This window comes from Panthera leo, chromosome B4 (genome assembly GCF_018350215.1).
Source record: "Panthera leo isolate Ple1 chromosome B4, P.leo_Ple1_pat1.1, whole genome shotgun sequence".
In the NCBI taxonomy this organism is placed as follows: domain Eukaryota; kingdom Metazoa; phylum Chordata; class Mammalia; order Carnivora; family Felidae; genus Panthera; species Panthera leo.
Window position 1 is genome coordinate 45470722 of NC_056685.1, and position 16767 is coordinate 45487488.

Consider the following 16767-nt stretch of genomic DNA (forward strand, 5'->3'; position numbering starts at 1 on the left):
TCCACTAAGCAACCTGACTCTATTGATAAATCACTTAGAGGCACAAGTCAGACTCCTGGCAGGGACAGGTATCTCATTCATATTCTTTTCCTGCTTTCTTTCTTTTTTTTTCTCTATCCTGTTCAAATTACTTTGCATCTCAGTTTATGCTGAGATATGGGTGGATAGGCACGAGTTCCTAAAGTCCCCACATCCTGCTCGGGAAATGTGAAAAAAACAAAGCGTCCGCTATGAATATCCTCTCTCCAAACCCCAGCCCTGAGACACAAACCACCTGTGCAGGAAGACCCACCAGGAGATGCTGCTTACCATGTTAACATATTTCACAGACGAATACAACTGCATTCTAAAAAGATTTTCACAATAAACCGTCTACATGTAGGACTGGTCGCAGAGAGAGGAACAATAAAAAGTATGGGCAAAGAAGCAAATCTTACCAGAGATTTTGGAAAGCAAGGTCATCTGGGACAAATAAAACATTTTTTATAATGAGTACTGAGTGTATAAGGAAATAGAGAAATGACTCGAGACGAGTAAACTTACTTTCTTCGCCTTTCTTTACATCTCTTGTCTCGAGTTGTTTCCTTGGATAAGACAGCCAGGGTTTCAGTCTCAGCTCTCTCACTGTCTGTGACTTGGGGCAATTTATTTTACCTCTATATCACAGTCTCATTATCTGTAAAATAGAAGATGATAATAGCACTCACCTCTTTGGGTGACTATAAGTATGAAATGTGAATGGACTACCTAGCTCACTGTCTGGCACATAGAATGTATTCAATGCGGTTAGCTGAGAGGATTATTTACACTCCTTTTACAAATTTCTCAATATTCATTCCCTCCCATTTAATGGCCCTGGGCCCCTCAATCCATTCCATCTGCCCTCAGCCTCCCCCCTCTTCACTACCTTCATTCCCATCTCTGGGCCAGTTTGACAAGTCGCTGGGGCAGGTTTATAAGCTGTTCCAGTCTATCTTTCCAGCCCCCGAAACTTCCCTCACTCCATAAACTCACTCTGTGTGCTGGCCACACTGAACCTTCCTAGCCCACGGTGATGGCCACTCTTCAGTGTTTCTCTGTCTTTACTTCCTTCATGCTCTTTTCCTGGAATGCTCTTCTCTCTCTGTCCTTCCATCCATCCTTCACTCCACAGCTCTTTGAGCCCACCCCTGTTACTCCACTTTTCTCATTGTATTGCCAAGTTTTATTTATGGAATACACTTAGCCATATTGTTCTCTATGAATCTAGACCAAGATCATAGATGATAGATAGAGAGAGAGAGAGAGAGAGAGAGATGATAGATAGATAGATAGATAGATAGATAATAGAAAGATAGATGATAGAGAGAGAGAGAGAGATAATAGATAATAGAGAGATAGATAATAGAGAGATAGATGCTAGATAGATAGATGATAGATAATAGAGATAGATGATAGACAGATAGATAGATAGATAGATAATAGAAAGATAGATGATAGATGATAGATAATAGAAAGATAGATGATGGATATCTATTAGATATCTATCTATCTATCTATGTAGATATCTATCTATGTAGAGAGATAGATAATAGAGAGATAGATGATAGAGAGAGATGATAGATAGATAATAGATGATAGATGCATAGATGATAGATAATAGAGAGAGATGATAGATAATAGATAGATGATAGATAGATATAGAGATAGATGATAGATAGGTAATAGATAGATAGATAGATAGATAGATAGATAGATGATAGATAATAGAAAGATAGATGATAGATAGATAGATAGATAGATAGATGATAGATAATAGAAAGATAGATGATAGGTAGAGAGATAGATAATAGATAGATGATAGAGAGAGAGAGATGATAGATAGATAGGTAGATAGATAATAGAGAGATAGGTAGATGATAGATAATAGAGATAGGTAGATAGATAATAGAGAGATAGATGATAGATAATAGAGATAGGTGATAGATATAGAGATAGATGATAGATAGATAGATAGATAGATAGATGATAGAAAGATACATGATAGATAATAGGAAGATGATAGATAGATGATACATACATACATACATACATACATACATACATACATACATAGACACATAGATAGACAGACTACATATATTGATCTGTATATCTCTACCTAGTAGGTACCCAAGGCATGCTTGTGGAATGTATGAGTGAGTGGACTGTTTCTTCTGAGCTGTTCCAGTCTCGCTAGGCGACTTGGAAAATTTTCCAGGGACACCAGATTCCAGGGAAGATTCTCCAGGGACACACTGCCTTCTCTTGCCATCTACAAAACACAAGTGTGTGAGACCCTCAGGTCACTTGGGCAAATTTTCCAGATTGAAAACACCAAGCCTGGGTGCATTTGACTCTCATGCGGAGGTGAGTATTCTGAAGATGAAATCGAGATGAGGGGTACAATTCCTCCACTGGCCCAATTTCCCTGTGAGATCCTCTCATGATCTAAAGAGCATTCTGTAAAGAATTAATGTGGCACTTTCCTCACCCATCCTGGGCAATAAGATAAAAGTCTCAGTGGTCAGTGTGGCTCCATATCAGGAGCCCCTCCTGTCTCTATTGTGTATTTTTTTTTCTTGTATTAAGTTTTTTAATTTTAATTCCAGTACAGTTAATATACAGTGTTATGTTAGTTTCAGGTGTACAATATAGCGATTCAACAATTCTATACATCACGATAAGCGTACTCTGAATCCCCCTGACCTATTTCACCCATCCCCCATCCTCAGTTGTTTTTTTGGAGACGGGAACATTGGAACAGAGATTCCCTGGGAGATCCCAAAAATTCCTCATCATCCCACTATAGCAGTAGGGAATCCAGAAATGATTCACAGCTAAAGCCACTGTCCCACATCAACGCATCATGTGGCCATTTAAACTGGAAACCAGATGGCCATCTGGACACAATCTATCCATATTTTTGTGAAATCATAAATATACAGTGAGTAAGAGGAGTTTAGTATATCCTGTTATAATGTTGGTGCTGGGAGCCATGAAGACCAATCCCTGATGTAGTGAAAGACATATTTCCTATAGAGCCAAAACCCCCCGGGGACAGGATTCCACCTGCTAGAAAAGTAAATCCAAGGGAGAGAGAGGCACTTCCCAATATGTTTTTTTGGCTTGTTTTTGGGGTTGGTTTTTTTTTTTTTTACTTCCCAATAGGTTTTTTGCTTTTTGTTTTTTCAGTTGTTTGCTTTGTTTTATTTTGTTTTACTATAGTTCAGTTCTACTGGTAGCATGGTGGGACTCCCACATGATGTGGCACAATTTCCCGAGTTTCAGTAAAAGACACGTAAAAAACTATGGTCTCCTGTCAGACTCAGAAATAATGAATTAGCATGTGAAAAAAAACAACAACAGGAAAAGTAAGTGACCCTTCCAAAGTCACCGGATTACTGGCAGAGTGTGGACCAGAGTCCAGGTGTCCAGACCCCTCACCACCAGGCCTCCTTCCTGTGGACAAGATCCCTTCTAGGTCAGAGCCAAGAACCAAGGAGATGACATTGGGTGGTACGGTACAGTTCCGGCTCCAACTCCTAACAGTCTGAGTTCAAAATCTAGCTCTGCTTCTTAGCAACTGGGAGACGTTGAGTCGATTTACTTAATTTCCCTGTGCCTCTATTTCCTAATCTGGAAATGGGATTGATGATAATATGGGTCACTCTAAGAACTAAATGACATAGTAAAGCTTTGGGAATAGGGCCTGAGGCATAGTAAGGACTATGTTAGTTGTTGTTACTATAGTAAGGGCTTCTCTGCAAGCCTTATTAGAACAACAGAGAGCAAGGGGTTCTCCTGTTCCTCTCACCAATGGTCTTACATTTGCTCTGGCACTAGCATTCCCAAAGTGGAATCTCCTGTTAATTTCCCCCAGATCCATGACCCATTTCTGCTAGGAAACTTTTCAGTGGCTGCTTACGTATTACTTTTTCCGGGGTCTCTTCCACCACTGGGCAATGGCCCCTCTTAGACCTGGCTTGCATTGGGATAGAATCTGATCTGCCTCTCCATAACTTCTCCCCATCGGTCTTAACACTACTGCTTGACTTCTCATATGAAGATAAATGTTTCCCCTGGGATACTTGGCGATGTGTTGGGGATTTGTAAACTCATAAAACGAATATGGCACATTTTCCTGATGAACCAAACTAAAATGAAGATTTATTGGGCAAGTGGGATGGAACTGAAGCTTTGTGTTGAATGTTTTTTTCTTTTAAAAAGATTTTCTGGTTTAAAATACTTTTCCTTAGAACAAACAAGCATATTTTCATGTATAATATAAAGTTCCAATAATTTGTTTTTCAGACTTGACTCAGAATTCTGTTTCTGGCAGCTCAGCCCCAGACTTCCCAGGAGTATCCATTTACTTGCCTTTGACATTAGGGATTTCTAGATGGAAAAGCCTGAAAAATGCTACTCTATTGAACAGGAGCTACAAAAAACAAATCTAATTCCTTTCCCACAGGACCGCCCGTCAGGTTTCCACAAGATCTTACAGTTGGAAAGAGACTCAGAAATTGTCTAAATCGATCTCCTTCCTGCAGCAGCCCTAACAGATGGTCACCCAGCCTCTGCTGGATCAGGCTCAGAGCAAAGAGACCACGTGGTAATCCTTGCCACTCCATTGCTGGCCAGATCTAATGGTTAGAATATTCTTTTCTTAAGCTGAGCAACGTGCACGTCAGATGTGAGTTGAACTCCATGCTGGTCACTTAACCTCACCGGACCTCAGTTTCCTCAGCTTTAAAATAGAATGAGTGGTGTTAGCTACATCACAGGGATACTTAGATGGGAAAATGCATGTAAATTACTTAGCATTGTGTCCCACACGTTGAAGGATTCAGTAAATGTTCACCACCATCATCATCATTTCCTGCATGTTGTCCGTGAGCCAATGACACAGAACCTGTTTGTACTATCTCTGCTCCCAAACCATGTTTTAGGTAGTGGATAATAGTTAATATACTATCTCCCAGCTGTGCCTAAAAGCATTATTTCCTAAGTTTAAGTATGTCCCACCTTCCTCGACAGATTAACACTCGGACCCTTCAGTTAAGTTACCTTTTTTCAGAAAGCCATTTGAAAACGTATTAAAAGATTCTTACAGCTGAACTGGAGAAACGTTAGAAAATGAAAAGTGCAGTGGAGAAAAGATAAAGGGGCCACGTCAAGAGATGGGAAAGGCTAGGATGCCGAGGGGTGCAATTTAAAATAGGGTAGATCATGGGGTACCTGGGTGGCTCAGTCGGTTGCATGTCTGACTCTTGATTTTGGCTCAGGTCCTGATCTCACGGTTCATGAGTTTGAGCCTCACATCGGGCTCTGTGCTGACAACACAAAGCTTGCTTGGGATCTCTCTGCCCCTCCCCTGCTTGCTCTCCCTCTCTCTCAAAATGAATACATAAATCTTAAAAATATAAAAGAGAGTAGTCACGTAGCTCAACAACTCCAAGGACTGAGCTTTCTTATGAAGTCCGATTGGCAAACGTGGCTTTGACCAGAGTTGAGGGAGGTGTTCGGCTCCTTCTAAGAGTTGCAGACAGACAGACAGACTTGCAGAGCAGCACCGACCTGATTTACCCACCCAGCAGCAGGCTGAAAAGCAGGGAAAGATGGAGTGGGGATCTGGCCGGGGGAGCCTAAGTCTACTGCTGTCCTGCTCACTGCGTGTGGTCCAGAAGCACAGCGCCAGCCCTCTGAGTCTCTCCAGAGAGGGCCACGGGAGCAGGGGTCCCCATCCTTCCATCATGCCTGGCCCCTAAAAATCAGCCCAGTGGATATGTCAGGCTCTCTCAGTCATCCAATTAACTCCTCCTCCCCTTGTAGAGAGGAGCAACCACGGTGCTATGGACTGAATCATGTCCCCCTAAAATTCACGTGTTGAAGCCCCAACTCACAATGTGACTATATTTGGAGATAAGGCCTTTATGGAGGTGAAGTGAAATGAGGGCATGATGGCGGGGCCCTAATCGATTGGAAATGGTGTCTTCTCATAAGAAGACACGAGACACCAGAGCTCTCTTTGTCTCCACCCCACACATTGCAGAGGAATGGCCACAACTAGAAGGCAGCTGCCTACAAGGCAGGAAGAGCCATCTGCAAGAGCAGGGGAGGGGCAGAGAGAGAGGGAGACACAGAATCTGAAGCAGGCTCCAGGCGCTGAGCTGTCAGCACAGAGCCTGACATGGGGCTAGAACCGGCGAACTGCAAGATCATGATCTGAGCTGAAGTCAGACGCTAGACCGACTGAGCCACCCAGGCGCTCCAAATAAAGCAAACTTTAAATAGAAAGTTACTGGGGCGCCTGGGTGGCTCAGTCGGTTGGGCTTCCGACTTCGGCCCAGGTCATGATCTCGTGGTCCGTGAGTTCGAGCCCCGCGTCGGGCTATGTGCCGGCAGCTCAGAGCCTGCTTTGGATTCTGTGTCTCCCTCTCTCTCTGCCCCTCCCCTGTTCATGCTCTGTCTCTCTCTCTCTGTCTCAAAAATAAATAAAAATACTAAAAGAAAATAAAAATGCAAACCAGGATGAACACCAACCTGTTAAGTTAACAATAAAATTTAAAAAAATAAATAAATAAATAAATAAATAAATAAATAAATAGAAAGTTACTTACTGTGCCCCTAGCTCTGTGATCAATATATTAATTTCTTCTTGGGAAAGGAGGAAACGAAACAAAGGCTGGAGCAGGCGAAAGAGTAAAGAAGGAAAACATTCACAGAGGGAAAGAAGAAAACCAAAATGAGTTAAAAGTTAAGTACTCTTGAAACCCGAATTCAGATGGTGCAAATGCTAATTGAAAGCAGGAACATTTGTAAAGTATTTACTGAATGCCTGATGCATTCGGGGTCCTAAGTTAAGTGTGGAAGATGCAATTAAACAGTAGGCTATCAATCCTGCCTTCCAGAAACTTAAGTTTTAAAATGCAAATTCTTCCTCCCTACCCCTTTCTTCCCTTCCCTCCTTCCGTCCCTAATTTACCAAACATTTATCGAGCCAGTCCTTTTGCTTTTGAGGTGCTCACAGTCTCAAAAGAAAGAGAAAAAGAGATGTGTTAGCAATGATATCAGCCTGTGAAAGGCCGCTAGTTTCACAAAGACAAAGAACCTTAAAGGATGACTATAAGTTCCACAGATGGGGTCAGAGGAGAAGAACATTCTGAGCAGAAGAGACTGCCCAGCCCCAGCCCCAAGGCATGCACGCACAGTGTTCTCTTGAGAGGCCAAGAAGAGCCCTGAGGGGGTGCCTGGATGGCTGAGTCCGTGAAGCATCCAACTCTTGATTTCAGCTCAGGTCCTGAACTCGCAATTCATAAATTCGAGCCCCACATCGGGCTCAGCGCCTGGATCCTGCTTCAGATTCTGTGTGCCCCTCCCTCTCTGCCCCTCCCCTGCTTGTGCTCTGTCTCTCTGTCTGAAAGATAAATAAACATTAAAAAACAAAAAACAAAAAACGAGCAGTCCTGAGAGCTTTAGGTGGGAAGGGTAGACCCCTCAGTGGAGTTTCTCTCTGCCTTCAGAATACTTCTAGATGTGCTTTCGCCTTGAGTTACGAAGCTGAAAAACCAGCCAGAAATACCTATTTTGCTGAAAACGGCCAAGTCCCGCCCCTTTTGCCAAGCGCTGCCTCTGGGGCTCCCACCCCCCGCAAACCCGCATCCCTTCCCACGTCCTGATGATGGCAGGAGCAGAGAGGAGCCAAGGGGAAAACAGCTCAGCTCCTCCACCCTGCTTAATGCCCTTTTTTATTCCAGATTTTCCAGCTCTTTAAGCCTCCCACTCCTGCTAAGTCCCTAACATCCACTCATTCATACTTTTTTTAAGTGCTAGGCACTTTTCATGTATTTTTTTAACTGATATTCAAAACAAGCCCAAGAGGGAAGTATTATTATTCTATTTACAGATGGGAAAACTGAAGCTCACAGAGGTTGTATAAATTGGCTAAGGTCATACAAGTAGTTAAGTTGGAAATGTAAAACCAAGTCCCTCTGACTCCATAGCTGTGGTTTTCAAAGTGTGGTCCCTGGACTGGCAGCACCTCCGGGGTCCTTGTCAGGGACCTACTGAATCAGACACGGTGGCAGGAGACAGTCTTTGAGATGTTAGTCCACTGTCTTCCTGGTTTGGGCCTCCCTGAAATAAACCTTTTTCCTGTTTCACCTCCACTGGTCTCTGCCTCTGGATTTTGTCAGCAGCGAGTGGCCGAACCCAGTCTGTTTGGGACCCCCAGAGCTCGGTGCTCTGGAACCGCTGTGTCCCAGCTGCGATCTGCAGCTCTCACTAATTAATACACGATTTAGAAGACACACAGGAAACTTACATCTCATAAACTCAAGAGGTGTGCTAGTCACTGAACCCGCTCGTTTGCCTTCATGCCTTTTCTCAGACTAGATCAGTTACAGGTCATTGTAATACACAACCCACAAACACATGAATCGAGCCTTATGACCTATCTGTTCTCAAGGTGCTTGCAATCACATAAGTTTACATAATGTCAGTGACTTTCAAAACTTGAATGAATCTAATGACTTGCCCTCGAAAAGTATAAAGAGAGGCAGAGAGCCAGGAAGTCCATTTTTTAAGTTATAAATTTAACAGGAAGCCTTTGACGACCCCAAATGGTATTGTACTGTATTCGTGGCAAGAGCAGAAACAGAGGCACGGGTGTGAGGGGACACATTAGAAGCAAAACAAAACAAAAAACAGAAGTTGTGGAAGTTCAGGTCCTGCAGTCTGTCTGAGCAAAGCCTTGAGGCGATTCGAATGGACGCTCAAGACTAAGAGCAGTGCTTGAAGCTTGTACCCTTGACCTCTGCACTGTCTTTCGTCTCCACTTTCCTGCTCTCTGTATGCAAAAAATCACCTCGGAGGACTCATCCTGCGAAATAGATTGTTTTCACTTCTCCACCCAGATGCTTCCAAGGGATGAAAGGTAACCTCTTTACTCTAGACCCTAAAGTGGACCCCCGGCTCAGTTGGCTATCCCAGATTCGTTAGCACACCCAGAACATACCTTCAAGCAGAGGCCAATTGCTGAGCCTAGAGATCTGCTCTCCCAGCCTGTAAGGAATTCTAGGACACTAGCTACCCACGAAGAGGGAAATTATAGCTTTGCTACTGAATCTGACCTGGTATTAAGATCTCCTTGTCAGCACAACCCTACCCTCGTCCGGATTGACTGCTCATTCTAGGCCTCCCTCCCCTTGGGGACGTCACTCTGACCTCTGCCACCAGCTGGGGTTTGTTGATTGACTATTCCGTCTGTGTGGGGACCTCCACTAGGCACTTGAGATGCATTATCTCAATCAATTCTTACAACAGCCTGGGAGGTGGGTACTATTATCAGCCCCATTTCAAAAATGAGGAAGCCAAGGCACAGGAGATTAAGTAACTGAGCTAAGGTCCCCAGCTCATGCGTTGCAGAGCTGAGACTCAGACTCATTTTTTTGTCCACCATGCTTTACCATGCTTTATTGACTGGTATGGCCTTTTTTGAACAAGTTCCCCCCTCCTGGTATCCTTCAGGCTCAAGCTCTGTGTTCCAGGTTGAAAGGCCTCTTTGCAGCCACGTGGATCCAGTTTCGTGCTCTACTGATATCTTTCCTCCCCACCTAGGCTGTGCTCCACCTGGAGGTGTGCTCCACTAGCCAGCATTTTACCCCCTACTCCCTTCTCCTTCCTTCACACCAGCTTTGTCTCCTCTACATGCTGCTTAGAAGAGAATAAATTCTAGCTTCTGCCAATTCCCAGTTTCTGAGACGGGCTTTTTTATCTTACCATCTCTGCTTTGACCAAGCACTCTGTACAACTTCAAACATCGTCGCCCATTATCAGGCTGACTGACAAGGAACTCTTGGCCCATTTTGAAGCCAGCTTTCTTTCTTTTTTTTTATTCTTTTTTAATGTTTATTTATTTTTGAGAGAGAGACAGAGACAGAGCATGAGCAGGGGAGGGGCAGAGAGAGAGGGAGACCCAGAATCCCAGGCAGATTCCAGGCTCTGAGTTGTCAGCACAGAGCCCGATGACTCTGAACCCATGAACTGTGAGATCATGACCTGAGCTGAAGTTGGATGCTCAACCGACTAAGCCACCCAGGCGCCCCTTGAAGCCAGCTTTCTTAAAGCCACTCTCACATTTAGCGCCCTTGATATAGATTTTTGTCTACAACAGGGTGGGGTGCACGGAGAAGATAGGCAAGAATCAGGGAAGAGGCTTTGTCTTTGCTTATGATTCCACTGGTGGTGGAACCAGTACTGAATGTGGTGATTTAAGCTGAAAATACAAAAATGGGGCTGGCGGGGGGGGGGGGGGGGGGGGGGCGGTGTGTGGCAGGTAGCAGATACAACTTCTCACAGGCGTGGCTGATCAGAGTTCCTTGTGAGGTTCCTCTAACAGAAGTTGTGGGGAGACCTCCTGGAGGGTCCCTTCCTCCCAGAACGATTGAGGGATAGGCCAGCTCAACCTTCCAGGCAAACAGGAAACTCTGCCCACACACAGAAGGAAAAAGGAAGCGCCCAGATTCCTGTTCCAAGTAGCCTTTTGAGGAGGACTTTATCTTTGGGGAAAATTTTGCTAAAGGAAATTTGAACTGAAGTTGCAAGTTTCCTTTGTTAAGAAAAGCAAATAACATGAAAAGGGAGAGAAGCGATGAGACAAAAACTGGGTCATCACAGATGCAGATCTAATCTCCAGGATAAAATACACTGGAAAGAACTAGACTCTGCACACAGGGAGGGAAGAGACAGTAGCAGACAGGGGTGCAAGGGTGCAGCATAAGCAAAGGCTCCAGACAAGATGACCTGACCTTTTCAAGAGGTAGTGAGGGGTCCCCGTCAACCAGAGAGAGAGAGCAGAACAGACTCAGGTTTGTAGGGGCAGGTTAGAGCCTTGTACTATGGAGATGCACTATTTACTAAACCCATGGGCCATAGAGAGTTCTGTGCTCCAAGCATCTAGGAAATGAGACCATTAAAGCATATTAATAATAACAGTCAACATTTTTTTTTTTTTTGAGAGAGAGAGAGAGAGTGCACAAGCTGGAGAGGGGTAGAAGGAGAGGGAGAATCTTAAGCAGGCTCCACACCTACTATAGAGCCTGACACGGGGCTTGATCTCACCACCGTGAGATTGTGACCTGAGCCAAAATCAAGAGTCGATGTTCAACCAACTGAGCCACCCAGGTTCCCCTAACAGTCAACATTTTTTTTTCTAATTTTTTTTTAAGGGTTATTTATTTTTGAGAGAGACAGAGACAGAATGAGAGTGAATTGGGGCAGAGAGAGAAAGAGGCACAGAATCCGAAGCAGGCTCCAGGCTCCGAGCTGTGAGCACAGGGCCTGACGTGGGGCTTGAACTCACAAGCTGTGAGATCGTGACCTGAGCTGAAGTCGGACGCTCAACCGACTGAGCCACCCAGGTGCCCCATCGTTTTTAAACATATACTAGAATCTTCTCAGGGCTTTTGCATGGATTAGCTCATTTAACCCTCGCAACAACTCTGTAAAATAGATGCCACTATTATTGCTATAAGCAATAATGTTATTTGTATAGTATAATAATATTTGTTTATTTCACTATATTTATCTAATATAATAATTGTATTATTTGGGGGCGCCTGGGTGGCTCAGTTCGTTAAGCATCCGACTTTGACTCAGGTCATGATCTCACAGTTCATGGATTTGAGCCCCACATCCGGCTCTGTGCTGACAGCTCAGAGCCTGGAGCCTGCTTTGGATTCTGTGTCTCCCTGTCCTCTGCCTCTCCCCCACTTGTGCTCTGTCTCTCAAAGATGAATAAATGTTAAACAAATAATAATTAAAAAAATAATAATTGTATTATTTGCTTGTAATCAGGGAAGTTTGCATGGCCATCTTCCTTCCTATCTCCCCACTCACTAACTGCTGCTTCTGACCCCTCAAGAGGACACAGTAAGGCTGACCATCTTTCTCAAGGTCACATGTTTTATAAGGCTCATCAGCACTGCCAAGCAGTCCACAAAACTAATAAAATGCATCTTCTCTCTGTTCTTCAGGAAGAATTTTAGCAACTCTGGAATAGCAATGAGCTGTAGCAGAAAGAAACCTGGGAATCCTAACCCTGCAACTGAAGAATGAGACCTTGGACTTTGAACCTTAAAGGCTTAAGTATTGAGTGAGATGATCATGCCTCTGGCCCATAGTGGACACTCAGCAAATCTTTACTCTAGCTCATGTTCATTGACACTTCTCGGGTTCCAGGCATGTGCTAGACCCTACGTACACAACTCCTGAATTAAATCAATGGGAGTACACCCGCTGCATAATTCTGCTACAATTCAGAGCATGAAGAGTGGTTATGTTCAGAACTGTGGGAAACGTCTCGAAACTCCCTACACTAGATTTGTGTAATAGTTGTTTGGGCCCCATAGAGTTGAGGTTCTCATGTCCCCTTTTTAGTTATATTTTAATGAATGAAATCGATTCAATAGGTTGTGATCGTAAGGCAACTTTACTCTTTCTCTCGCTGTCCCTTTAAATGTTTTATTTATTATTTTTGAGAGAGAGAGAGAGAGAGAGAGAGAGACAGAGCATGAGCGGGGAAGGGGCAGAGAGAGAGAGGAACATACAGAATCCGAAGCAGGTTCCAGGCTCTGAGCTGTCAGCACAGAGCCCGACACAGGGCTCGAACTCATGAACTATAAGACCGTGACCCGAGCCGAAGTCAGACACTTAACCGACTGAGCTCCCCAGGTGTCCTCTCCAGCTTCCCTTTAAATCTATTCTGTAACTAGGCTCTTTCTCTGGCACTGGTTGAGACTTCAGACCGGTCTAGTAGCTTTTCTGATCATTCCTAGGCACATGGGTCATTTTTGATCACAAAAAACAGCTTCATTTAGTCTTTTAAATCCAGGCCATGATGATAATCAAAATTCTGAATTTTTACCTAAATTAGAGAGTCTCTCGTCTTCTAACAGGGCAGTACTTCAGACTCTGACCATTTGCCTGTAGGCAGAAAGGGTTGCGTGGCCATCTTCCTATCTCCCCCGCTGGACCCTCCCACACTCGCCAGCTGCTGCTCCTGACCTCTTCCAGGTCAGATTCAGGGGCGGTGGGGACTACAGGACAAGAGCATCTGTCTTACATGACTGGGGCTACTGTGACCTAGAGGTACGTGCGGGGCCTGGCAGATATGCAAAGCCGACCTCTTGTGGGAGGCAGTTGCCAAGTGGTTATAGGAACCTCCAACCCATTTACCTTAACACAAGGGTGGCCACAGGCCCTGTTTGCAGGGAGGGACGGTTCCAGCTTAAGCCTGTTGCCCTGGCAAACTCACTAATACCATCCCCTTTCTTTTTTACAAGTGTCCCCATTTAGATGGTAATTACATAGCCATTCTGCATAACACTGATAAGACCTCTGGATGACCAAGTTTCAACTTCCCCCAGCCCTGCAGGCTAGTACTCCTAGTAGTCCACTTGTACTGGCTACTTCGTCCCTCCAGAGAGCACTTGTGGTCAGAGTTCTTTTAGAAAACTCCAGGCTGGCTTCCCTCCCACATGGCGCCACATCTGGTGTCCCAGAAATGGACCTCCTTCCTCACCATTGTCTAAGAGCATAATCACACCTAGTGTAGTTTAGTCTGCCCCTCACTCTCTTTTCATTTCTCTCCTGCCTCTGGCCTATCTGATTATCACTTTCCAAGCCAGTGCTTTCACTCCCCCAACTCCAGAGAATATATGGAAGCTACCCTGAAATCCTCTCTCTTGGCTTAAAGTAAGAGGGAAGTCCTCATTCCTCTCTGCTGGGTGGGAGTGGGCACAGCACTATAATAGCTGTCTCCAGAGAGATCTCACCCCTGGCGCTTCATCTCAACTCCTTTTAAAGGTTGCAGGCAGGTAACTGTAAATGCTAACAGATCTGGGTTTTGCTGTTTCTTAGCATGTCTGGAATCGTGGTCCAACTTCATATTCTTTTATAATGTGGAATTATTTAGCACCTATTGTAATATTCTCAGACTTTAGGGACTCTGCCCATCTCCTAAGCAACAAGAAGAGTTGAATTTAACATCTAGTTATGCATGATGTAATAAAGAAGGAGGAAAAAACACACCCAGGCCTACTAAATCTTACAACAAGGTTATTCTTGCAGCAGGCTGTGACCCAAAGCCACGTCAGCTTCCAGAAATGCTATGTTGATGAAGCACGGAAGGAGCTGAGCGAGTACGGATTTAGCCAGGATGTCCCCCCATCAGGAAGAGGGGACAGATTCCATCAGGGCTACCTCATTCAGTTTCTTTGCATTCCTTCTGGAAGATACCAATGCATGTAGAATGTGAAGATCTGAACTATGCCCATGGCATTCCATGCCCTGGACAAAAAGCTCTGTGCAAACTTTATCTCAGCTTTGAACATGTGAACGGAAAATCCCCTCCAGAATTATCCATCTCGTTGGGAACACCTGGCCATGTTGCTGGCTGAGGCATGCACAGAAGTATCAGCCTTGCTGGTTTAGTTCTCAGTCCTCCATCCAATGCAAAGAGTAGAGGGAAGATTCCTCCTCTCTGTGTCTCCAGGGGGTTCACAATGGAATCCCTGAAAGCTGAAGAATGGAAATCCAAACGCTTGGTCCTATTGAGGAATCACTGTAGTTGTCTCCATTTTTTTTTTTTTTAACGGGTAACCTGAGAAGACTTCTGGGTATGTCTGAGCCACAGGCTGGATCAGTAGCTTAGCCAGGAACAATCTACAAGGCCTGACTTTTAGCCCATGCCCTGTTCGCTACACAACTTGAGCTCTGTAGAGTAGAGTATCCACAGAAACAAAGCAAAGCTTTTTTGGGTAATCCCACCTTTCCCCACAAACCATGTTTTTATAGGAGGTTTTTGTTTTTTTTCCCCCAGCCGCAAGGTAAAGCAAGCAATTGAACTAACTTGTTCTCTGATCAATGAATCCATTGTGTGCTTCAGGGAGCAAAAGGGTTTTTTTGTTGTTGTTGCCTTTTTTTTTCTCTTTCAGTGTTGGTTTGGAGCAGGATTTAAACTTGGCCATGGGCTATGAGGAGGAAAGAGAACTGGAGAGACAAGGCTTTTCTTTCTTCGGTTAGGGTTTAGATTTCTGTAAAAATTGATAGGTTTGTAACTAAAATTGTTAGTAAATATGTACTCACTTGCCCACATGTTCTCTTTGGCTCCTCCTCCCCGCCTTCCCCCCATTTACCCCTCACAGTAGCACCAGCTGAACTCCAGAACATTAGAACAGCCTTTCTTAAGGTGCTGAAGTCTTATGTGCCTGATGTCACTTGATTATCTTGCCAATAGAAACAGATGCGAGGTTACTGAGGTACTATCCAATGCTGGCAAAGAAAGGGAGATTCAAAAGTTCATGCTCAGCATAGACAAAGCTTCAGATCAACATTCAAGAATGTCCTGATCTACTTAGGAACTGAGGAGGGGAATGGTGTTATTTATTTCACTGTTTCTCCTCTGCTCACAGATGATTTGGTTGGATTCCATTCTCAGTCCTGAGCTAGTTGAAGAGTAACTGAAGCCAAGAAAATTCAATGCAAAAGAATAGTCCTTTCATCAAATGGTACTGAGACAACTGGATATCCACAGGCCAAAGAATGAAGTTGGTTCCCTGTATTAGTCAGCTCAGGGCACCATAACAAAATTCCATAGTGTAGGTGACTTACACAACAGAACTTATTTTCTGTTTTAGAGGCTTGAAATCCACGATCAGTGTGCTAGAATGAGCAGAATCTGGTGAGACCTCTCTTCCTGGCTTACAGATGGCTGCCTTCTCACTGTGTCCTCACGTGGTGGAGAGAAATATCTCTCTCTTCCTCTTCTTATAGAGCCAAAGTCCTATCAGATTGGGGCCCCACCTTTGTAGCCTCAGTTACCCTTAATTACTTCCTAAAGCCCCTATTTCCAGATACAGTCATTTTGGAGGTTGGGGCTTTGAAATATGAATTTTGGTCCACAGTTTCATCCACAGCCACCCCTTCCTCACACCATACACAAAAATTAACTCAAAATCTATGAGAAACCTAAATATAAGAGCAAAACTATAAAACTTTTAGGAGAAAATATAAGAGTAAATTTTCGTGGCCTTGGGTTAAACAAAGCCTTCTTAGAAATGACACCAATAGCACAAGCAACAAAAAGGGAAAGCAGATAAATTGAACTCCATCAAAATTAACAACTTTTGTGCAATGGACACCATCAAGAAAGTAAAAAAAACAACCCACAGCATGTGAGATAATATTTACACATCATATGCCCAATAGGGGACTTATATCTAGGATACATAAAGAACTCTTACAACTCAATAATAAAGACTAATAACCCAGTGAAGACATAGGCAAAGGATCTGAATAGATATTTTTCTAAAGAAGATATCAAAATGACCAACAAGCACATGCAACGGTGTTCTTCATCATGAGCCATCAGAAAAAAGCAGCTCAAAACCATGAGATATCATTTCATATCCACTCAGATGGCTATCACCAAAACGACAGATTATAGTAAGTATTGGCAACCGTGTGGAGAAAGCAGAATCTTCCTACATTGCTACAGGGATATAAAATGGGGCCACTTCTTTGGAAAACAGGACAGCAGTTCCTCAAAAGGTCAAACCTAGAGATGTTGCATCCACCAGCAATTTCATTCCCTTAGGAAATACCCAAGGGAAATGAAAACCTATGTTTACATTAAAAACTCATATCCAATGTTCACAGCGGCATTGCTTGCAACAGCCAAAAAGT

General features: G+C 43.9%; 1 long non-coding RNA gene across 1 annotated transcript; it reads right to left on the reverse strand.

Moving 5' to 3' along the window:
- Window positions 1–549: 549 nt before the first annotated feature.
- Window positions 550–13169, reverse strand: LOC122225573. The gene is made up of 3 exons (XR_006205239.1): window positions 12947–13169; window positions 2141–2293; window positions 550–676 (listed from the first exon to the last, which is right to left on the reverse strand). It is a non-coding gene; the product is annotated as an uncharacterized LOC122225573 (long non-coding RNA).
- Window positions 13170–16767: the final 3598 nt, after the last annotated feature.